At 48.8% G+C, this 8,302-nt stretch overlaps 1 protein-coding gene across 1 annotated transcript in view; it reads right to left on the bottom strand.

The window, feature by feature from the left end:
* Positions 1-8,302, bottom strand: part of setbp1 (SET binding protein 1) — a 73,519-nt gene that overhangs the window by 35,895 nt on the left and 29,322 nt on the right.

Genomic DNA, 8,302 nt, shown 5'->3' on the forward strand with positions numbered 1-8,302 from the left:
AACGTGTTGCGACACGTTGTGAGCTTGCAGATCAGCTATTTTTTTAACATGCGACATATCGTACGGCGAAGCATACATCAGGCTTCCCTAGTTCCCTTTTGTTTTTAGCTGAGGCGACGTAGTCAGACAGTCAGACACACATGGCTCCTCGGTGCAAAAATAAACAGTGTACACTACCCGACTTTACGATAATAAGGGACAGTATGTCGAGACACGGTGTTCATGTTGGGCAGCAGCAGTGCCAGTCCGCAATGCTTTAAACTCGTCCCACTCCACTATGTCGGAACTAAAACCTTAGTACCCGTAAAAAGTCGGTGGCCGGTGCCTAGGCTGTGAGAGACGCTAATATGGTTTCTGCCTCGGATTCTGGTTCTGAGACGGCATCACGCTTCTGCGTTGGTACGCGCATTTTGAATTTTGACGACGCATGCGCGGTGGAGCACCACTTATGTGCAGCCCTGCTTATAGAACATCCTGCCACCCTAATTAAAACCCCCCAGCACCTCGTTTATCCGTCCACCATCTCCTACCAAACCACACCGTTTCCATGCACAACACCACCTCCTCCTACCAAACCACACCGTTTCCATGCACAACACCACCTCCTCCTACCAAACCACACCGTTTCCATGCACAACACCACCTCCTCCTACCAAACCACACCGTTTCCATGCACACCACCACCTCCTCCTACCAAACCACACCGTTTCCATGCACAACACCACCTCCTCCTACCAAACCACACCGTTTCCATGCACACCACCACCTCCTCCTACCAAACCACACCGTTTCCATGCACACCACCACCTCCTCCTACCAAACCACACCGTTTCCATGCACACCACCACCTCCTCCTACCAAACCACACCGTTTCCATGCACACCACCACCTGCATGCCTGTCTAGACATAACATCACGCACTACTTTGCATCCATGCAACTACTAAAAATAGCACTGTGCGAGTTGGACCATTCACTTCAGAGCACAGAATTTGCCCGTTCAATCGTGATAAAGACAAGGCTCTGATTCTGCAAGTGCACATTCTATTAGTCGCAGCTCCATACCTAACTTTATATTCTGTAGCACGGCGGTGTCGTTCGCTAAAAAAAGAGCCGATCTACAAGCCAACAACGTGTTGAGGCTCAATGCGCCGCGCTCAAGTTTGGAATGTTCAAACGTAACTTGATATAACTTCTAACCAAACGCGGGGTTAACAGCGTGCAGCCACACACACAGTGCACGCGCGCGCGCACACAGTGCACGCACGCACGCACACAGAGTGGACGGCTTGACATCAGGCTTAACACCTCGATCGCTTACAAAACAAATGCGCGTGCGCAGCGTCGATGATGATACGAATGACCGACGTGGCTGGACACATAATACACATACACATATACAGTCAGTCAGTGGTCCATCCATTGTGTGACCTGCATCATGATATGTCCATGTGCTGTCTGAACTGAAGCAGTCAAAGCCAAGGACAATGTTACAATACTAATTCACCATCGACAAGCCTGCCCCGCACTGAATATCACATGATCCATCCATCCATGAGCAACATACAAATTAATTGATTACCGGTATCTATCTATCTATCAACATAAAAACAAACATAAAAATGATATTATGATGTCTGTGTCCCTATGTATGACTGCACGTGTGGTCATAAGATGCACACAACCACCAAGCACACACACACACACACATACACACACACACACACACACACACACACACACACACACGTGCGTGTGTATGAGTGCACGTGTACAATGACTTGTTCAAATATGTATCAGTCCCGTGATTTGGGAAGACTATCTCTCTCTGAGAGGAGAGCGCACGTTTAAAATAAATAAATATCTCTGTCTGTCTCTGACAGACAGAGAGAGACACACACAGAGAGAGCTAGAGAGAGAGAGAGAGAGAGAGAGAGAGAGAGAGTTTTTACAGTGTGTACATGTGTTTACAGAGCAATTAAATTCCTGTGGTAAGGATATTGCATGCTGGGGGAGACGGTGTGTGTGTGTGTGTGTGTGTGTGTGTGTGTGTGTGTGTGTGTGTGTGTGTGTGAGACACACAGCGAGTATGTGCGCAGCCTAATCGCGCACACACACACACACACACACACACACACACACACACACACACACACACACACACACACACACACACACACACACACACACACACACACACAGGTATGTCCCTAAATGCTCCGCAATAACAGCAACTGGTTCCGTCTACACTACATGTATTCACCAACAGATCTATAAGTCCATCCATGACGAATCACTGCTCACTATGCTGGGTCCAGTAGGTCTATAGATCTGTTAGATCGTCACAGAAGCGTTCCAACATGCTCGTTAGATGTAGTATAGCGCCGTGCTGCTCAACGCGCGGCCCGCGGCCCCGCACGCGGCCCCCTGCTTAATGTATCTGCGGTCATACCAATAAACATATAATTAGTCGTTTTAATTATTAGTGTTAACCCACGCTGGACGGGAACCCCTGTTGGTGTTTTCAAACTAAGCATTATGTTATGCTTTAGCTATTGAAAAATAGCAGATCTACAAGCTCGTTTCTGCTATTTTTTTTAAAAATCTTGAAAATGTGGCGCAAATCTTTTAATATATATTCTTTCAGAGCTAATGTTTTTAACTCAAATCTTTGCTTCTGCGCGGACCCTGGAACAACAACATATTTTCAGATGGGGGGTCGGCGGGCCAGCCAATTTCTAGGGGTCCTTGACATGAAGATGTTTAGAGAACCACTGACAGAAACATGAGGGTTTTTCAGAAAACTGTCAGGATGTAGAAGACATGTGTAGAATCAGGTCCTCGGGTCTAAATGGGTTAAGATCTCATTTTGTCACTACAGACTTTCTTTGATTAATCATTATTCCATGACTATCTTTCTGTTCGTTGAGGTTTGGCCTCATTAGCTCTCATATAGAAGCATGTTGAGCTTGCGGCCCTTAATTGCGGCCATTAATTATTGGACCTTTGAAATTTCGCCGAGTGGCCCTGGAGCCATGTGACATTGAGCAGCCCCGTTGTTGTTGTTGTTTATTTTTAACCTTTATTAAACCAGTAAAAACATGTTGAGACTGAGTCTCTTTTCCAAGTGGGAACTACTGGCCAACTTTCCCGGACTAGAAAGCCTGCCGTTTCTATTAGCTTGTATTCCCCATCGATGATGTCACTGGAAGACCGTTTCTGAACTGCCCACAGCCCTCCTATGAGACACAGTAGACCGAGAAGAAAAAGAAAATCACCATTTTATCATGATTATTAGTGAGGACCTATTATATGAAGATAGGTTGAAAAGTGGTGAAGTGGTCCTTTAAAGGTATATTCAGTGATTTCACTTAATTCAAATATCACTTATTTTTTTGTTTTGTTGTGATAATCCTCCCTACTATAGAGTGTGCTGGCCATATAAGGAGTTCCTCCCTGTCCCCAGTTAACCCCTGGGGGTCAAAAAACCGTAGGTTTCGTTTTTGACTCTCTATCCTGATTGGACGAAAGGCTGGGTCCAACAGCCAAAAACGAAACCTAAGGTTTTTTGAGTGAAATCACTGAATATACCTTTAACTAATAGATCTACAAGCTCAATGCGCGTCGCCTTGAGCTTGTAGATCTGCCACCTACTGTTGATGCTCTTGCCTGGCGCTGCACGGCGATCGACTACGTGAATTTATGACGTTAAATGATGGATTTTATTTTTATTTTTATAAAATAAATGTTTCAGACAGACAGGTTTCAGACAGACAGGCAAGCAGGCAGACAGACAGACAGACAGACAGACAGAAATAATCGCTGAGTTTCAGCTCCTCAATTCATACTAGCAGGGATATTTAACACACACACACACACTCACGCATGCACGCACAAGACACTGCACAGCCACGACCTCAGGATGCTCTTGAGGTGACGTGTGTGTGTGTGTGAGCGTGTGCATGCGTGTGTGCACGTGTGCGTGTGCGTGCGCACGTGGTGACACTTGAGCAGACAGTGGGAGTCCACAGCAGGTAGGATGTCAGTTACCTGATACGATACTCACTTAACCTGCATACATACCGCTGTCACACACACACACACACACAAACACACACACACACACACACCACGTGATGGTTTGAGGTTGAACGAGGTCGTGCGAGGGCCGTGTCATGTGACCAGTCATCCTTCATGTTTCCATGAACCATCTCAGTAATGACAACCACCATGTGACTCCTCTCAACCAACCGGTGGAGAGGAGTGATGTGACTCCTCACAACCAACCGGTGGAGAGTAACCATTCACCATGTGACTCCTCACAACCAACCGGTGGAGACCGAAAGTATAGGCAGAAATGCACTGGACTCAGGGCAACAGCCCAGCTTTAATGATCTTAAATCCCTTTATTTTAGATTGTTTTGTAGTAACAGTACAAAAACATTACAGAGACTTTAGTTGTCACTGTACAATACTTTAAAACAGTTGTCATGTTGCACACGTGCCTAAAATAGCTCTTATTTGCGCCGCCATCGTTGAAAACAATGTATTTCCAACTCCAGCTTGTCTCAGTTCAGGCTGCATGAACAACGCTCGGTTTCTGCCCCCTCAATGTCGCAACTCTTCTATTAGACGGCTCTGGCGTTGGCGACGTCATCAATCCTCTTTCATCCTCCTGTCCTTGGCTAGCCTAGCGGGGAGCCTAGCGGCTAGCCTAGCGGCTAGGCTAGCCTAGCGGCTAGGCTAACGGCGAGCAGAAAAACCCTTTGTAATGGAATTGAGGTTGATTGAGGCGATCATACAAAACATCCATGTTTTGGGAGGTCAATAAAAAACCAGGGTGACCGCGCTCGACCGTTTCAGCGGTTGTGAGGACAACGAATGTTTTTTTAAAGGTTTTCTGACCTCAATCGTACCCAAAAAAACCCCTACAATTTGAACATTCAGTGGGTTTTCTGTGGTCTGGGGTTTCCTGGATAATAATTAGGCTCAAACCAGCGCTCTGCTAAGCCTGAGGGCGGTGATGGCCAGGCAGGTCACATTCTGATGTACTTTTAGTGGAAAATCAAAGCAATAAGCTAATAATCTAAGCAATAAGCCACCGCGTCATCAGTGACCATACCTGAGGCGGGGTTTGGCGAAAGGGCCTTTCTGTGTGGAGTCTGCATGTTCTCCCCGTGTCCCCTAGGGTAGGTACCCTCACATGTTCTCCCCGTGTCCCCTAGGGTAGGTACCCTCACATGTTCTCCCCGTGTCCCCTAGGGTAGGTACCCTCACATGTTCTCCCCGTGTCCCCTAGGGTAGGTACCCTCACATAAACATGCCGTAATCCTGGTCTCTAAACTGCCTCCCCCTGGCCAGCCGGGGCGCCTGATGGAGGGGAAAGGAACTGGTCGGAATAACGTGTTCCTTCCACACGCTACGTCCGGCCGGGGAAACTCCCCCATGTCAGGTGAAAAGCTTGGACTCCTCATGCATAGAAGGAAGCATGAGTTTTGTCCGCTGCACCCCCAGGTTGGCAGAGGAAGTGTAGCGCCCAGGATTACATTCGATAATTGACACTGGGTGAAAAAATGGGTTACAAAATCGTAGGATAAGAATAAAAAAAGCAAAATAAAAAAAGCAATAAGCCACACGAGGTGGCGCTGTGCTGTCACACACATGCACGCACGCACGCAGGCATGCACGCAGGCACGCACGCACGCACGCAGGCATGCACGCACGCAGGGCGACCACAGAGACATGTTGGAGGAATCAGAGTGACAGATATAGAGACAGAGTAAACTACTGCTCTCCTCTCGTCTGTTTCTGGATGCGTGCCAAACAACGAAGAAAGCATGACAGGGTCACCCAGGGCAGAAGTCTAGGAGAGAGGAGTCTAGGAGAGAGGAGTTATAGGAGAGAGAAGTTATAGGAGAGAGGAGTTATAGGAGAGAGGAGTCTAGGAGAGAGGAGTTATATAGGAGAGAGGAGTTATGGGAGAGAGGAGTCTAGGAGAGAGGAGTTATAGGAGAGAGGAGTTATAGGAGAGAGGAGTCTAGGAGAGAGGAGATATAGGAGAGAGAAGTTATAGGAGAGAGGAGTCTAGGAGAGAGGAGTTATAGGAGAGAGGAGTTATAGGAGAGAGAAGTTATAGGAGAGAGGAGATATAGGAGAGAGGAGATATAGGAGAGAGGAGTTATAGGAGAGAGAAGTTATAGGAGAGAGGAGATATAGGAGAGTGGAGATATAGGAGAGAGGAGTTATAGGAGAGAGGAGTTATAGGAGAGAGGAGTCTAGGAGAGAGGAGTCTAGGAGAGAGGAGTCTAGGAGAGAGGAGTCTAGGAGAGCGCCCGCCCGCCCGCCCGCCCGCCCGCCCGCCTGCCTGCCTGCCTATCTGCCTGCCTGTCTGCCCGCCCGCCCGCCCGCCCGCCCGCCCGCCCGCCCGCCTGCCTGCCTGTCTGCCTGCCTGCCTGCCTGTCTGTCTGTCTGTACCTCTCTCTCACAGTCTTTCATTTTCCACTGTTGAACAAACTCAGAGACAAGCTGTACGAGCACGCACACACACACGCACACGCACACGCACACATGCACACACACACGTGCATGCAAGTAGATGTATGCACAAAAACCAACATGCACACGCGTGCGTGTGTGTGTGGCTGTCTGTCCGTCTGTGTAGATGAATGCAACACACACACACACACACACACACACACCAACTATTTGAAGGGCAGTGTGTGTGTACATGCATGTCTATGGGATTGTGTGTGTGTGTGTGTGTGTGTGTGTGTGTGTGTGTGTGTGTGTGTGTGTGTGTGTGTGTGTGTGTGTGTGTGTGTGTGTGTGTGTGTGTGTGTGCGCGTGCGTGTCTGGACAGCTGCCCAGCCCTATAGAGGGAAAATGAAACACTCTCTTCCACTGGGCGTTGCGCCAAACACAAACACACACACACACACACACACACACACACACACACACACACACACACACACACACACACACACACACACACACACACACACACACACACACACACACACACACACACACACACACACAGATTTACTGAAAGAATGAGAGCGCGGGAGAGATGTGGGGGGAGGGGGGGGTTCATGGGGGGAGGGAGGGGGAGGGGGGGACCATTAGAAAAACAAGTAGAGAGGACGTAGAGGTGCCTACACCCGTATCACATGCACTTCCCTCCAAAACCGCACTCATGCACGCACGCATGTACATACGCACGCATGTACGTACATACACACGTATACGCACGCACGGAAAAGATCTACTTTGCAAACAAACACTGAATACTGAGAGAGAGAGAGAGAAACAGACAGAGTTTCAGAAGGGAGGGGCTGCCATCCCAAACTCCTTTACACTCTCTCTCTCTCTCTCTCTGTCTCTCTCTCCGTCTGTCTGTCTGTCTGTCTGTCTGTCTGTCTGTCTGTCTGTCTGTCTGTCTGTCTGTCTGTCTGTCTGTCTGTCTGTCTGTCTCATCTGAATAAAGACCTCCATTCAGTTCATGTGCCCGAGGAGACGCACAGCAGGGGGTGCACCGCACGTGAGTGTGTGTGTGTGTGTTAAGGTTGGGCGATATGCCAATTTTCTTCAACCGCCCATCGTCTGACCAAGAATCGGCGATTGACGATGTATTCGTGTCATAAAAGTAAAGTGAGAACAGCTCAGATCTACAAGCTCTTAAGGTGCCGGGTCCTGCCTGTTTTTGCAGCTCCGTTCGCTAGGCGTTGAGAGCTTGTAGATCAGTCTGTTTCTGCTGCGCAGCCAGGGTACCGGTCCGTCGGAGGCTCGGAGCGGAGCCCACAAGCTCCTGCGGCCGGGCTGATCCACAGGCTCTCAAGGCATCGCGTCCTGCCTGTTTTTGCAGTGCCGTTCGCTACGCGTTGAGAGCTTGTAGATCTGTCCATTTTTGCAGCACTGGTGTCGGGGTTCGTTCACGTTGATGATCCCCGAGCCTATACAGTGGAGAAGTCTTGCCTCCCCGCACAGGCTCAGAGGGGCGCTAACTCTAAGCTAAGCGCTAAGCTAACGTTGCCCGAGCCTATACAGTATAGGCTCGGGGATCGTTAGCTTAGCTTAGCGTGTAGCTACTGTTTCAACACACTGAACTAACTTCATCTATACTAACACTACCAGCCTGTTTTTTTTTTTTTTCCCCCGACTTCACGGGTGGCGCATTGGGATTGTGATGAGACACGAGACAGCAGTGTGCATTCTGTTGTGACTGTATATTATTAAACTGCATGGGTCTGGACTCCGGAGCTTAAACAACATGTAGGCTACAGCCTCCCTCGGCTCTTACG

This window comes from Protomyctophum parallelum (genome assembly GCF_964188405.1).
Source record: "Protomyctophum parallelum genome assembly, chromosome: 15".
NCBI classification, from domain to species: Eukaryota; Metazoa; Chordata; class Actinopteri; order Myctophiformes; family Myctophidae; genus Protomyctophum; species Protomyctophum parallelum.